Source organism: Rhipicephalus microplus, chromosome 2 (genome assembly GCF_043290135.1).
Source record: "Rhipicephalus microplus isolate Deutch F79 chromosome 2, USDA_Rmic, whole genome shotgun sequence".
In the NCBI taxonomy this organism is placed as follows: Eukaryota; Metazoa; Arthropoda; class Arachnida; order Ixodida; family Ixodidae; genus Rhipicephalus; species Rhipicephalus microplus.
Genome location: NC_134701.1, coordinates 244,788,367 through 244,805,066, shown reverse-complemented (window position 1 = coordinate 244,805,066; position 16,700 = coordinate 244,788,367).

Here is a 16,700-nt window from a genome sequence, read left to right as displayed (position 1 = left end):
ACAAAAGAGGGTTCTGAGAATCTTTGAAGATTTTCGTGGCCCTATACGTGACTTGCGGACAGAACCGCTATTTTCGAAATATCGCATGCTCAAAGCAAGCCAGATTTACTATTTTAAGTTATTTCAGTACATAAAACGCAATAGGCTCTATCAATTGCTGGATTCTCGTGGTTCTATGTACGATTTTCGTACTTACGCTAGAAGGACTCCGAAGACTCGAACGATCTATGGACAACACTCATCTTTTCAGATACCCACGTTTTTAAACAAAATCGACAGCCTCCTAGATATAAATTGTACAGTTTCAAAGCATACAATAGGGATGGTATTGATTGAAAACGACATTAAATTTTCTTGACTATCGTTCTATGTGTCCTCTTTGCCTAAGTAGTATCTTATGCTCTTTGTGTGTGTGTTCTTTTTGTATGCTTCCCTGCGTATATTGTTATTTTTGAATATCTGTTGCAATAGCGATCAGAAATCGCAACTTATATCTATTGGTATTTAAAACATTACGATGGTTATGTATATATTTCTTTACTAGAAATAACATTTTATTACTGTTGTATGTGTTACAGTATTTGCACATGTACCTTTTCTATTTTTGTATATTTTTCTATTTTTTCTGTATCCTGCAAAGTTCTTATGACAGCCTGTCTGCCTCTCTGTATTTGGAGCAAAGGCCCTTAGTGAGTCTTTCAGCCTTTTACCTTCGCTCCGTTTTCTGTACTGGCACAGAAAGAAACAAATAAAGAAAGAAAAAAGAAGTTCCACGCAGGCCTGTTGTTTCTTTCTTCTTTTTTTTTCGTCAAAGCAGCGCGCAACACTTCTACTTCGCTATCATAAACCTCATGCGGGCACTCACGAGCACACGGGTGATGTACGCGAGAAAACACAGCAGTAGCTCCGTCAGGTCTCTTGGCAATTAGCGCACTCCATCATGGCTGTCCCACTGCCGCTTTGATGGGCTTGCGGCGCATTGACGTTGTCCGCACACGTGACTCCGCTGTTGGACAGCACTGCTCTCGTTGTAATTGGACACTCGCGAAAAGAAGGCTTATAAGGGCAATGGCAGATTAGCATTCCACAATACTGCAAGGTTTTCTCTTTCGACTACTTTGTTTGCACATGCTTACCTATTAGCGCCATTGCAAAATGAGAGCCGAGCCACGCAGTCAACTGAGCGCAATCTGTTTCTTTCTAATACGGCGCCTATCATCGCGTTAATTAACTTTTGAGGGCACTTTCCTGTTATCCAAAAACCACTTACGCCTTCTACTGCACCGGTTTGCCGCGTTGCGTTTGCGCGGTGAAATGTGCTGTGCACATGGAGTGGCGTCAGGTCTTATATGCACTTTTAGAAAACGAGCGTGTGGGCAACCGTGAGTAACCTCCCCCAGCCAAAGGAGAATACATGGAAGTTGGTATACCTTGTGTATACCAACTTCCAAGTGTAAAATTGATATACCTTGTGTGTTGTTCTCCTATGACTTCGATGGATGGAAGTGTACAATAAATGTTTTGCATGTATTACATATCTAAGTGATAACATACATGCAGATGAATGAACAGGTAGTGTGATCACTTCTGGGCTCTCAAATGCTACTGCAGCAAGTGAAATCACGGGAGTGATTTAGTGAATACGCGTGCTTTACTGAGACATACGAACTAGTAAATATCGTAATTGTAGCCTGATGCTACAAATTAGAAAAAAATATTAGGTCACCTTTGCACTAGGGGTACCATGTCTGAGGGAAGTGCGGTGATGGGCAGGATTGTTTCTTTTCCATTTTTTTCTTTTCTCCGCACTTTCTTTCTTTCCTTTTTCCTTTTTTCTGCCTTGTTATCTCTGTATATTTCAATTTGTATATTTACTCTCTGTTTATCTATATTATTATCTCTTTTCCATTCTATCTCTCCTGCTTCCTCTTTTTTTCCTACATTTTTAGGTGGTTTCGTCAAGGTTACGCCAAGTGCACTAGTCCTTATTTAATTTCTTTTTTGTGGATGATGAAAAATGATTACGACCAAGGCGCGCAAAGAACAAGAGGAAGAAGACTTCCTGACACGAGAGCTCGCTCAATATGCTACACATGGAGCGTTCGGTCAAATTACGACGACAGCATACTACAGAATACAGTGTATGACGGCGTATAACAGCACGGCCCCATAAACTGCTCCGAGCTTCAAGACGCAGCACATTTCAGTGTTTCCAACTTTCCGTCGCATCGCCCGAAGGAAACTGCCGGGCTTTCAATTAATTTTGTTCATTCATCAGCAATGCGCAGTCTACTACACTGTCTTAGCAGAGTTTTTTTTTTTTTTTACTTTCTCAGGGCGCAGTACAAGAGGCAACGACATTGGCACAGGATGAGCGGTGAGAAAATTAATGTCTCCTCCCGGGTCCACTTATCCGTGTTTTATCTTGCGCTGTTTTAACAGTATATACATCGATAACCTGGAATTCACACTCCATTAAGCTGTCGTGAATACAGAAGCATGCCACCACACATCGAAGAATAGGTACACGTTCATCGTTTCTTTCTCAACTCACCAATCTCTTCCCAGCGATACTTCTGCAGGTGTCACTGGGCAATACGCCCAACCACCTCGAGACGATAAAGTTGCTCGAACAATGGTGGAGGCGACGGCTCGACAAAGGAGTATTTGACGAAGCCGTGCTCCATGAATAACTGTTCTCCTCGCGAGGCAAGGAAAAATGCCATCCTCCAAATAGGCACCTCGTGGTGCGCGCTCTGCCGAAGGATTCTATTCAGCTAAAGCGAAGAGGCTTCGAAAGAGTACGAATAGAATACGTTTCACCATTTCTCACCACAAAATTAAACCAAGAAGAGTTGAGTTTTGGAGCTAAGCGTAAACATCGAAAGAAGCTATAGCGGGCGCGCGTCACGCCGTTACGGCGCTTCCTGCACTAACGTCATGATGCCACTCTATTACAGCAGTGCCCACCTCTTTTACCCTCCATACTTCCGGTCACAGCTGCTTTTGATAATTCTACTTCGCTTATTTGATGTAAAGCGGGCTCAATTCGGCCCCTGAGAGAAGAAAATCAGCCACGACACGTTGTTCAAAGCAGGCGCCCGGCGCAAGCACTTTCCTCTTGAAGTAAATGAATTGATGCAATCAAGATTGTCGGAGACAGCCATATTGGAGAGAATATTTCTATAGTTACTCTATTATACTGACTATTTTTATTTGGCTAATTTGCCTGTTCATACAGTTTGCGATTGGGGTAATGAATGAGAGAGAGTACCAAGAAATGCGGCACGTGTGGAGATCGAAATATGTGATAACGGTTCAAGAACCCAGAAAGTGGATTATTTCTGCCAGTCACCTGTGGAAGACCACGCTAACAAAAGGGCTACCCTCAGGTGAACGTTGAAACTTTAATTATTATAACATTCAACGGCTGATGGACAGCAAATGCCTCGTTTAAGTCTCCGAACGGCGCAAAATGATAAGGCAAGGAATTCTGACTGCAGAAGCGACATGTAGTTAAAGAACTCCAGGTGGTCCAAATTTCCGGAGCCCTCCACTACGGCGTCTCTCATAATCATACGGTGGTTTTGGGACGTTAAACCCCACAAATCAAGCGACATATAGTCAGCGCTTAAGCAATAAATGTATTTGCATCACTTAGGCAACTTGTGGTGATGTTTCAAATTTTCTGTCGTGGACACAAACGATGGGAACACAAACAAAGCACAACTGAGCGCAAGAAAATTTTCGTTCGTGCATGCTACAAAAATATTTAAATATGAATCCATATCGACTTACTCAGCTACCAGTTTTACAACGTGTGGTAACACTCTAGTTGTCATTAATACCCATAGTCTACATTATCCCACCTAAGCAATCAGTGCCACCCTCAAATGTACGTTAGCCTCCATTAGCCTACACTCAGCCATCAGTTTACCCAAGACTAGCCATTTTTCACGCACCATTAGCCGACATTGGTGTAACAGTGCAAAGAGACGCCAGTATAAACACCTAACGTGCGGAAGAATCAATAGGCGGTATAGAGTTGAATGACGAAGGCTGGCAGAGTGACCATGAGATGTTAGCACAAACACGACATCATGTCGTGACCTACATTCCAAATTCATGCCACGTGATGACAATATTCGATGCATATATACCACGAGATAGCACGTCACTTCTGCTATGTAATGTACGTGTGTGTTTACATGTTGCGATGTGAAATGATGGCATATCACATAATTACCACTACGTACGGCATGTATATCATCATGCTTCAGTGCTCGGACTTAATACATAGTGTTTGTGACAAAATACATATGGCATATGTTTGCCATTTTTTCACGTCAAAAATATTGCACACATGATTGATCGCTTATGTATTACGTGCGAAAACGGGGATCCCCATATATATAATGACTTAGCATGCCATAGAATGACTATATAGGCATATATATAATGACATGCATATATACTATGACTTAGCATGTCAGTTCTGCTGTGTATTGTTGGGGCACGCCGTATTGGAGAGCTTCTCAAATTTTGGCCGTTTGGTGTTCTTCGGTGCGCACTGAGATTGCGCAGTACACGGACCTCTAGAATTTTGCCTCTATTGAAGTACAATCATCGTGGGTGGGACAAGCCGAACACCGTAACCACTGTTGCCAAGCCTTTAATACCCAAACGTTCACGTTAAAAAATAAAGAAAAATACGCTGAGTTCACATCACCACGCGAGCCACCCATGGCTTTGTTTCCTCTTCCGCACCAAGCGCATTCGTATCTCCTATTGAAGCCGATTCAGAGTGAAGTACAAAGGGCAAGTGAAGGTGAGGGCAATGTCTCTCTCTCTCTCTTTCCTTTTATTGATGCTGCATCAGAAATTCTCGAAGCCTTCGGCTTCCTCGCTGCTGCACACCATTGCTGTCTTCATCCATAAATCTGCTGCGGGGGCGAAAACAGCGTGGACAGCGTGTAATTGGATTTTCGTGACCGCCCGCACGCTTTCTCGCGATCGATGCAGATTTGGTGAGAGAACTGAAAGAGGGGAAAACAAATAAACCTGGACATTCGCAGACACGCTTGCATGCGCTGTCTTGCTCGGTGGGAACGCAGCTGTAAAGGTGGAAGGTAGTCAAGGCAAGCATTAGGTCAAGAAATGCTGGGGCAGACAAAGCACCGCAGCACTCCGTGAAAAGCTCGAAAAGAGTATTTGGGGAAACCCTGGAAAGCCGTGAGAATGAGTGAAGCGTAAAAAAGACCCACCTTGCTCGAGACGAAAGAACGTTAAGTAAGGAAGGAGCGGCAGTTTGACAGTTCGATATACAGTAGGCAAACGGGCTTGTAAGTACATTATTCACATGTAACCGTAAGGGTAACAGCAGCGACGGGCGTCTCTCTAAAGCGTGACAACCTGTTTGACAGGCCGTACGCCCATTTGGTTGTTTGTTCTGGAGACACTTTCTTTCATTTTTTTTTACCTATAGCTATACTTCTTGGTTGCCCGGCGGTGGTGCACAGTCCCAAAGGAGGTGTCTCTGGGTGGCTCGCGCTTTCTTGCAGTGTTGGCATACATCAGTGGTGTAAACCTCCGGGCAAACGTGTTTTGCCCAGACGGAGGTCCATATTGCTTGTACTTACAGCTGCCGTAGTGTGGCTGCTTCTCTGCGTAACCAAGAAGTAATGCCAACTGCCATAAGCAGCAAAATTATCAGCCGAGAGCCAGGCAATCAAAGAGACGTGGTCCAGCACGTGCTTGGCATCCTGGAACGGCAGCGGCCGAAAGCGGCGCCCCCATGGGTTTGACGCGAGTAGGTTGCTGCTCCGGGACGTCCGAGCACGCTAGTGTCTCGCTTTAATCCCCCTACACCTTCCCCCTTTATGCCGGATCGTCAATAAAGTTGTCTCACTCACTCACTACCTATAGCTATTATTGTTTTCTATGAGCCATCGTAGTTACGCATTTCATCCTCCCGCTCCTCCTCTTTTATTACTATTTTTTTATCCAAATACAGCCGAAAGATAAAAGTCTTCATACCACATATGCCTCACAATACATTGCCACATTTTTTATTACGATATCAATTATACGGAGGCTCTCGGCGTGTTTCGACCGTCGTGATCATGTTTCGTATGAAATCCTTATTGGTAACATCACCCCCACCCCCCCCTCCACATCCCATGTTCGCACACTTTATTACGGCTTGCGCGTCGGGTCTACTTCCCACCTTTAACCACCTCGAGTTCATGGTATATGCTTGTTTACTGTATTCATGGCACTGCGACCCAACGCTCGCTAAACCTTTCTAAAACCAAGGAGGTTACGCTGAGCGAGTATAACGTAGCAACCCTTTCTCGTCAGATAGTGCTCAATGTACATGCCAATGGCTGCTAATGAGGAATGAGAAACAGGAGAATTCGGATTTTGGTTAACGCACACGCTGCGAGTTTTTCATTGTTCAACAACGCACAGGAGAAATCTCCCACCGGCACCACCTTGCAGGTTAATGCGTAATACATGTACGCACTACTACGAGGGACGAACGGGTGCCGCTTTAAGGAGCTTCGCCCGTAAAACGCTGGCGCTGGCGATGAACCAGCTGAAGAAGAGATGAAACGAGGCGGCCATCTCCGTCTGATAAAAACGCCACGCCGGCGCGATAGGCGCAGCACATTCGCAGCGAAAGCTAGAAAAGCGACATCTCAGAGCCACCACCACCACCACCACCACCACCACCACCACCACCACCACCACCACCTCCTCCTCCTCCTCCTCCTCCTTCTCCTCCTCCTCCTCCTCCTCCTCCTCCTCCTCCTTCTCCTTCTTCTTCTTCTTCTTCTTCTTCTTCTTCTTCTTCTTCTTCTTCTTCTTCTTCTTCTTCTTCTTCTTCTTCTTCTTCTTCTTCTTCTTCTTCTTCTTCTTCTCATCTCATGGCTCTTACCCAATGCTGGATATTGACTGAGTGTTACGTGAATTTGTTTTTTTCACCCAATGAGCGCTTTTTCAAAGCACTTATTGGGTAAATATTTCAAGCACACAGGCTTCGTACCCACTAGGGCATTAATAATGAACTTTTGGGTAGTAGGCTGGCATTCACTTTGCTGTTTTCGTCATTCTTCTCAGAAGCGTGGTATCCGCTAAACACTTGCAAGGAATTTCGTGCCAATTGTCCATGAAGTGGCTGACGAGGATAAGGAAATATGGCTGAAGTGGGTATGCGCCACAGTAATAGAGGAACAAGAACAAGCTTTTGTGATGATTTGAAGCATTGTACGGCCCACTGGTTATGCTATGCGCACTGTGCGACGACTGGTTGGTCTTTCGCTGTTGTAAAACGCTTTATAAGTCGTATACACGCGATTGATTTCCCGACATAAAGCCAGCCTAAAGCAAGTTTGACAACAAATCACAAGCACCGGTGTAGCTCAGTGGTAGAATACTGGGCAGGCACCCAGCGGACCCGGGTTCGAGCCCTAACGTGCCATTGGGATCCGTCCTGCACCAACTCCACATCCCACATCTGGAGACCCGGAAATCAAACTAACCACACCACCATGGCCGACTCGGAAGACATCACCGCTCTCCACCACCAGGTGCAACAACTCCAATAAGAAATACTGACCCAGCAACAGCAGCAAGCTCACAACGCTTCCACAAACGAGGTCGTGCACACCGGCCACGCTGAGAACTTCAGGAGTCCCGTAGAAGCCACCCCGCACGCTGCTTCCTGGTTTGTTGTCATGCTTCCACCGTTTTGGGCACACTCACCCTATGACTGGTTTGGCCAGGTTGAGGCCGAGTTCTCCCTGGCGCACATCAACCAAGACCGGACCCGCTACGACTACGTCGTCGCCCACTCGGACACACGTTACGCCAACATGGTCATGGATACACTCGCAAACCCGCCAACGGCTAACGCGTACGAACACCTGAAGACCGCACTTACGTCAATTAGCACTCTCAGAAGAACAAAAGATGTGTCAAGTGCAGTCCTTTGAGCTGGCTGAGCGCAACCCTTCGCAACTGCTGCGCACATGCGTGCGCTATCGGGCATCATGCACGTACTGGATTCTTTCCTGTGATTGCTGTGGCTACAACGACTCTTGCCACATGCACAGGCGAATCTGCAGGCACAGGTCAGGCTACCTCTCAACGAACCCTCGGAAATTGTTGATAGCGTCGTCGAGGCCTCGTTACCACAGTTGTCGCCCGCTACCCAGGATGTCATCGCACCACTAAACACCACGCAGCTTGCGCGCCGTATTGACATCGATCGACGGCTTACCTCCATTCAACACCAGGGTGAATGCCTTCCGATGCGACAGCACCACCATTCGCCAAGCCGCGACCGTAACACCACCTCATTGCCCCAACCTGACATCAGCGGTCCGTGCTACTACCACCGACGCTTCGACGACAAATCCCGGCAATGTCGATCACCTTGTTCCACAGGAAATGCGGACAATAACAACGGCAGCTCGTAGAGACGATCACAAGCAGCCAACCCGGAGGCTGTCGCATCTTCGTCACCGACCAAATCGAGAAGCAACGTTACCTTGTCGACAGCCATTGTGACAGTTCAAAGCCGCCATTATGTGCCACCCGGACTCAACCTGGCTCGAGGCCATCCCAGCTGTCATCCTCGGTCTTCGCGCCACCTTCAAGCCGGATATCCATGCTACACCACCAGAGATCGTCTAATGGAAACCACTCCAACTGTCACGTGAATTTCTCGAAGCCATACAGCGCTACGACGTCAGACCCCACCGACTTTGTCACCTGGCTTCGACGCACCATCGCTGCCTTACGCCCGTCCCCTGCAGCCCACCATAGCAAGCCCACACCTTTTCTGTTCAAAGAGCTAGCTAGCATCGTGCACGCATGCTTCTTCCGCAACGACACCGTCCGATGGCCTTTCCAGCCACCCTACAGCGCACCCTATCTAGTCGTCCATCGCGACGACAAGAACTTCACCTCGCGCTTGAGCGGGAACGACGTCCGCGTCTCGATTGACCGACTCAAGCCCGCATTCATCGCGGCAAACGAACGTGGGAGCGCCACTCTTTCAACTGGAGTCCTTGCACAGCCACCGAAGTCGCAGCCCGCTTCTTTCACGACACGCTCTGGACGTCTGGTACGCCTCACAAATTTCTACAGACCCTGAGGGCTCTGCACTCCGTGAAGAGGTTATGTGGCAACCCACTGCGCACAGACATATGCAGCCTCCGTCTCGTCACTGATTAGCCCGGCCTGACACAGCCACTTGCTTCCACACGCTTCCGATAAAAGACAGCGCCACACAGTGTCACCGGAGGGTTACGTCACCACTGCTGGCTATATAAGTTAAACTATCAAGCTTAGTTCCATGTTTGTTTCTCTAACCATTCGAAGCGCATCATCGGCATGCTTGCCCTGCTGTAGCTACTACGTTAATAACAACGTTACGCATCATCGGCATGCTTGCCCTGCTGTAGCTACTACGTTAATAAACAACGTTACGTTTTATGTTGGGATCCATACTTCAGTGAACCCACATCCCACTATGTATTCATCATATACAAGTGCCGCCATCCAACGGACATTCTAAGGACCGCTGTTTCGGGTATGTGCCACTGGTGGCTACATACAACATCGGAGGATGGACAGACCCACACCCTAAGGAGCTTCGCCCCTAAAAAAAAAAGGGGGCACTGGAATAGCTCAGTGGTAGAATACTGGTATACCATGGAGGTGACCAGGTTCGAACCCAGCCCCGCCGCGGTGGTCTAGTGGCTAAGGTACTCGGCTGCTGACCCGCAGGGCGCGGGTTCGAATCCCGGCTGCGGCGGCTGCATTTCCGATGGAGGTGGAAATGTGGTAGGCCCGTGTGCTCAGATTTGGGTGCACGTTAAAGAACCCCAGGTGGTCTAAATTTCCGGAGCCCTCCACTACGGCGTCTCTCATAATCATATAGTGGTTTTGGGACGTTAAACCCCACTTATCAATCAATCAATCAGGTTCGAACCCAGCTCCATCCTGGACATTTTTCTTTAATTTCATTTTCTTTCCTTATTTCGAGCGATAGCGGTTACAGAATGCTGTCGCATCGGAAGGCATTCACCCTGGTGTTGAATGGAGGTAAGCCGTCGATCGATGTCAATACGGCGCGCAAGCTGCGTGGTGTTTAGTGGTGCGATGACATCCTGGGTAGCGGGCGACAACTGTGGTAACGAGGCCTCGACGACGCTATCAACAATTTCCGAGGGTTCGTTGAGAGGTAGCCTGACCTGTGCCTGCAGATTCGCCTGTGCATGTGGCAAGAGTCGTTGTAGCCACAGCAATCACAGGAAAGAATCCAGTACGTGCATGATGCCCGATAGCGCACGCATGTGCGCAGCAGTTGCGAAGGGTTGCGCTCAGCCAGCTCAAAGGACTGCACTTGACACATCTTTTGTTCTTCTGAGAGTGCTAATTGACGTAAGTGCGGTCTTCAGGTGTTCGTACGCCCAGTGCCGGCTGAAGGCAACTGTGTCACCAAAAACGGCCCTTGTTGTGGTTTATAACGACTTTCGAAGTAACAATTGTAGGGAAGTTAACTGAAAAACGTCCAGTTCGCTAAACTGCTCGGCAAAAAAAATAAAGAGAGAGGGAGTGAGAAAAGTGATCGTTTTAATTAACAATCTCGAAGCTACAACATACAGTTACAACCTCGAAGCGGCGCACGTAATTATTACGCGTATATCTCGCAGGCCTACATATCACTAGAAGCGTACTAAGTAATGAATAAGTTCAGGGGAAGATGGAAGCTGAAAGAGATGAATTTTCGAACACGAGGAGCCGCTGTAGCCGCGTCGGAGAGACGCAAACCACTAACTAAGGTTGCCTTTAGCTTATACGTCTTTTGTCACATCATTCTAAATATAATTTCATTTGACAGCATGGCCGCTGGCCTCACTGGACACTTACTTTCTCGACATAACCGTTAGACACACTGAACACGTTGTGCTGACGGATATGCCTGATGGATGTGCATAAAGGAAGTAATATTGCCACCCGAGTGCAACATCGTGATAATAACAAGTAGCATGACACAGCAAGCTCGTGCAACACAGCTAAAAACTTCTTTATAAACAACTCCTCCTCAAGGCATTTCAGCTGATTTTTGTGCTTTTCATTCTTTTTATATGTTATATGCTTATATAAAACTGATGGCTTCATTTTGGGCAGTTGTTGATGTGATTGTTGCTAAATAGTGTTAACGCTTCAATAAATTGAAAAATGTTTCAGCATGAATATTATATCTTCCAGATCGAAATCGGACAGTCATCGCCCTCCATCTACCACTGGATACTTTGAGACATATGTGGTAAAATGTATATGGCATGAAAGAGCGTGCCGAAAGGAGACGGCAAACGAAAAGTCCACATACACAACGCTAACATTTGGTTTGTTATCCCGAGACAATCTATAAATTGGGAATCATGGGACGTCACAGCAAGGTTAAAGGAAACGCCCGACTATCAAGGTTTTTCACCGTTACTTTTGAACTGAACCTTCGAGGAAACAAATTGCTTTTTGTGAAGCGGCAACGGAAGATCTGACACTTTCTTGATGTATTTTGTGAACCCCGAATGCTTCCCGCAGTTCTCAGTCTTCCCGCTTACCGGCACATCGCTCTGCGCTCTTCGAATGAATATCGGCACGCACAGTCTCCGTCATGCTCATCAAGAGTGCTCCCGGTAATACTTAGAGCATCGCATGCATGTTCACGTTCGTAGACAAACACTGAGGCACCGCCACGCCTGACCTACGTAGGAGTGTCCACACGACAACGGTATCTCTTCTACGTGCGACATCTGAGATTCTACTGGGAGCACTCTTGCCACGAATGTTGCCCACTGCATTTGTCGATAATCATTCTAAGAGTGCAGAGAGCTAGGCCTTTACACGGACAGGTCAAGACACGACTGATATAAAGTGTTAATGTGGGCTCGTCGCTATCGCACTGAACTTTGGATAAACAGTGCTGCAGGCGGACAAAGTGGGTTCCTAGTCAATGCGGAATTAAGGGAAATGAAATGGCGTATGAGTTGGCGGAAACCGCTCATAATTCTACGCAAACGTGCCTCATTCCGGTATCTCAATATGATGTGAATAGAATTTTAAAAACAACAAAACGTGAATTATGCCTGTGTACCTGGTTCACAGACAAAACAAAGGAATCGATCATATAATCTGTTGATCCTAGTCTTCAATACCAATTAGACCGTGACCTCCCAAGACGTATCAACACACTCATTCATCGCCTACGACTCGAAACTGCTTACACAAAGCACTTCCTACTTCGTATTCAGCGTGCAACATCGTCAGAATGTTCATGCGGCCACGACGACGAGGATATCTGTCACCTCTTGCTCGACTGTCCGAAACACGACACACACCGAAGGCGACTAGAACAGCAACTGCATAGGTTATATCCCGAGCGGACATTCGGGTTGAATAAAATACTAGGCCCATGGCCATCCAAAACAAACGGCAAAGCAATGAAGGTGCTGCAACAGTTTTCGAAGAAATGAAGATTTGTGACGAATACTGAGCGGACAAAAGTTAAAAGTGAGCGTGTCGTCTACGTGTTTGTTCTGCCCATATAGGAGAACTTTTGCTCTCACCCATGTAGGACGGTATAAATGTATATATATGGTATTGTTGTTTTATGTTTTTATTTGTACCAGTTAATTGGAAAGGGGTAGCCGTCGCCAAGTAATGGTGACAAAAACTCCTTCGTTTATTGCCTATTTCAATACTAAAAAAAGAAGGGACAGGACCGATCGCTGACTGACAACAACGAGTTGTTATTTCGCCGCAGTGGTATATATACTGTAATAATACTGATTGTTGGCCTAGTTGGTATTTACTTAATGGCATGATTTGGCCGCAAAAGAGACACACACAAGAAAAGGAACACTCAAACGACAAGCACAAACGACAAGCACAGGCCGCCTGTGCTTGTCGTTTGAGTGTTCCTTTTCTTGTGTGTGTCTCTTTTGCGGCCAAATCATGCCATTAAGTATATATACTCCCCCCCCCCAAAAAAAAAACAAAAAAAACATGCGTGAGGATTACATTCAATAGTCTAGATAATCACGCTTTTTCTTGAGCACGTTTACGAATGCCATGCTGAGAGATGATTGATTGCACTTGTGTATCTCGTAGACCTCGTAATCTCGAAAGGACTCGTAGGTTCACGTGGATCTTGTAGATTGGTAATCAGAAAAGAAATAATGCAGCAAATATAAGAAGAGCGGCATGAGTTGGCATCATCACCGAAGCAAAGCCCCCCCCCCCCCCTCCCCGTCCTGCCCTCTTGCTTGGAGATCTTCTCGCATCAAGGGCGCCATAATATCATCTCTCACGTCTACGTACGCCATCAGGCCTGACTAATCACAACAGAGTATGAATTTCGAGAGCAGTTCCACAACAATACACAAATTTTTGGGTTGTGTTCTGAAACACGGTAGAAATAAAATGCAGTTTCGCGTGAAGGGCAAAGCAGCTACAGTGACATCTAAGTATAACTCCTCAGACAATTCCGTATAGTTTTCGATGGGTACTTAATAAACAAGACGACTGGGTGGAAGCCCTCAGAAGTGGCGATCTCCATATGCAACTAAAGGCTGTTCAAAGGGCCCGCGAACGGGCGGAGCACCATGGTCTTTGGGCCCCAACGCGGGCACAGCCTGCTAAAGACCCAAATAATGTTTGTTGACTGACTTACTTCACAGGGCAAAATATTGGTGCCATGGCGGCAAATTTTAAATCAAACAATTGCTTTGCCTTCTGATAACCATTAGTCTTGTATTGGCGTACACGTTTGCTACACCAGACTCCGCTAGCTCGCTTCACAGGTATGCCCTTAATGACAGTGACCTCACAATCGCAAGGGCGCGAGTAGACGATCGAGAAGGCGATGCGCAAGCTGCCATTTTTTATGTGTGTGTTTTGGTACTTGATGTCATCACAACTAGCCATACTGCTGCGTGAGATCACGAAGATTAGTACACTGGCCTGACGTCAAGTTTGTGTCGATGTCAGTCGGTGCACCGCGAGAAGTTTGACATTAATATATAAAAAAACGAGGCATCTTATAAGCATTTGCTGAGCGTCACCTTACCTGAGAGCTGTCTCTGTATAAAGTAGATTTGTATGGCAGAGTAAGCTCACCCCCGAAAAAAAAGCTGTCCCTAACACTTTAAGGCAACATGCTGGTGCGAGGCAGCTTGCCACTGAAGTGCTGAGGCACCTCAGAAACAGCAGCTTGGCACCAACACACCTGTCACAGCGCTCACGTAAGTAAAGAGCCTCATTAATTAAAATTGAAGAAGTTTGCCGAGCAGGACATCTATCAACCTAGAGACGGTAAATCTGTTAACAACTGAAATGGCATCCATAGGGATAAACGACGCTTAGAAGGCACGTCCATCATTAAGCTACAGATGCGTGCCTCGAGTGATTGGTTGTTTGTTTCCCCTCGTGTTCGTTTTGTGAGGCTCTTGCCGTTTGCCAATACAATAAACTTTTCATCTGGTTCGTTAATGTCTCTAATAGAAGTTTTGTTACCGCTCTGGTTACACTGTATACGTATGTGTGCCTGTGCTTGGTTGGTTCTTTAAACTTGAGTCCGGCTATATAGTACGACAACTCATTCAGCAGCAGCAGCAGTGTCAACGCCTATTTTTGCGGCAGTTATATCTCGTTGAACGGGCTCCGAGCGTATAACAGATACAATGAGATGTTGAGTTTCTGATGCCGAAAAAAAAAAGGGGGGGGGGGGAGAAGAAAGTGATCTCAAGACACAAGCTGCTTCTCTTTTCCGACCCACATTGCGGAAGCACCACGGGAAAAGAACCACGGCCAGACACCTTCGAGAACGCAAAACATCGCATCTTTCTGTACTCCTTTCTTTCCTGCACGTTTTTTTTTTCTCTTCTTTGGTCACTGTCGTTGGAGCAGCGCCTGTATGGCCGCCATCGTGAAAAGTCCCAGACCATCACGCCCGACCTCACAGACACGCCTTCTTCTCAGAGAGCGCATGCACCACTCCAGCTACTATACGAGGCGTTAAGAATGCATAAGGTATACGGCTCATTGGCCTTTTATCGCCACATGAAGCCACTCTAAGTTTTACCTTGTTTCTTTATATATATATTTATATATTTAGAGTCTTGAAGCTCGCCTTTCTGCCCCGCGTTTCCACAACACGGTAGTGTTCCGATAAGCGGACCCCTTTTCTCCAGCTTCACTTAAAAAGCGAAGTATAAGCGACCGCTCATTCCAATTTTCTACAGATAACGCTAAAACCTTCTGCAGCATATTTTACCGTTTGTTAACACACAGTGCCTATTTAGAAGCTTACCTCCTTAGCACTGTATTTGCTGTCGTCACTTTTATTGCGCAATACCAGCTGCTTTCTTTCTTGTTCTTGTTTTCTTTCGTAGCGACAGTACGTGCGAGTACGTGCCACCTCTCTACCACCGTGCGTTGGGCGTCAACTTTAATATATACACACAGCGGCCTGTCTTCGGAAAGAGCCTCTACCGCTCTCGCACCTCCCTTTTATTCTCTTTCCCCCTTTACCGTCGATGCTCGTTTAAATTTTCAAGAGAACGCCCCATGTTTACGGTCGGGTCATTTTGGTGCTTGTAAAATTACCTCAAACTGTCGGGAGATGCCCCTTGCATAGCGAAAAGCCCCCTTCAGATTCTCTTTTGCTCGTTCTTCTCATAGACGCAGTTCATTTTCTTACTTTTTTGTTTTTGTTTTGCTTTGTTGAAGAATAAGACCTCACAAATCATTTGCCCCATGAAACCGCTTGTGAACCTGGCCCGCGCTTCTGACCCCCGGCTTGAGCCAACGGCTCGGGAAGGAAGTTAGGACAGCCAGCGAAACCACACCATTCGGCTCAGGTGCGGTGATCTTCGTCCGTTTATAGCGCAGCTTTGTCAGATGACCTGGGTAAGTCAAAATTCATCTTTTCGTTGTGCGCAAGAACTCTCAGTGTGTATATGCCACAGACATTGGACAAGGAATGAGATTGACAACCACCCATTCGCATCAAGAAGCCACGAAGAAATCCGTACTGGTTGCTCGGAAACAAATCTTCTTATGAGTTGCTCAAGAATGCGTCCTGATCCATGAATCGCACCCGGGACCTTTCCAGGACGGTCGCTCTACCGATCGAGCTAACCACTAAGCAGTGCAAGGACAAATTATTTGACAACGCAAAGCTCATGAACAAATTTTAAATCCTGTATTTATCTTCTGTATATTTATTTTCCTGTATATGTATTTATGCATGTTCGCTTGATGATCCTATACATTGCTACCAACTGTATGCTTTGAATATTTTTTGCTTATTTCACCCCCTCCCCCCACTGTAATGCCACAAGGCGCTGTGGGTCTCACATAAATAAATAAATAAATAAATAAATAGCATTGCAAGTAGAGGAGGAGGAAGGAAAGGAAGTAAGGTGACCCAGGCGCGCGTCTTGTTTACGATTGTACGCTGGAGAAAGGGAATTTAGGGATAAAAAGAGAGCGATACCAATGCGATGGGCTGGCATAATTGGTACATGAAAACCAGCGCGAAACACAGAACACTGAGAAAGAAATAGCGAGACAGGCTGGCACTTACAACTGATCAAAGTATGCTTTAAACGCAAAAT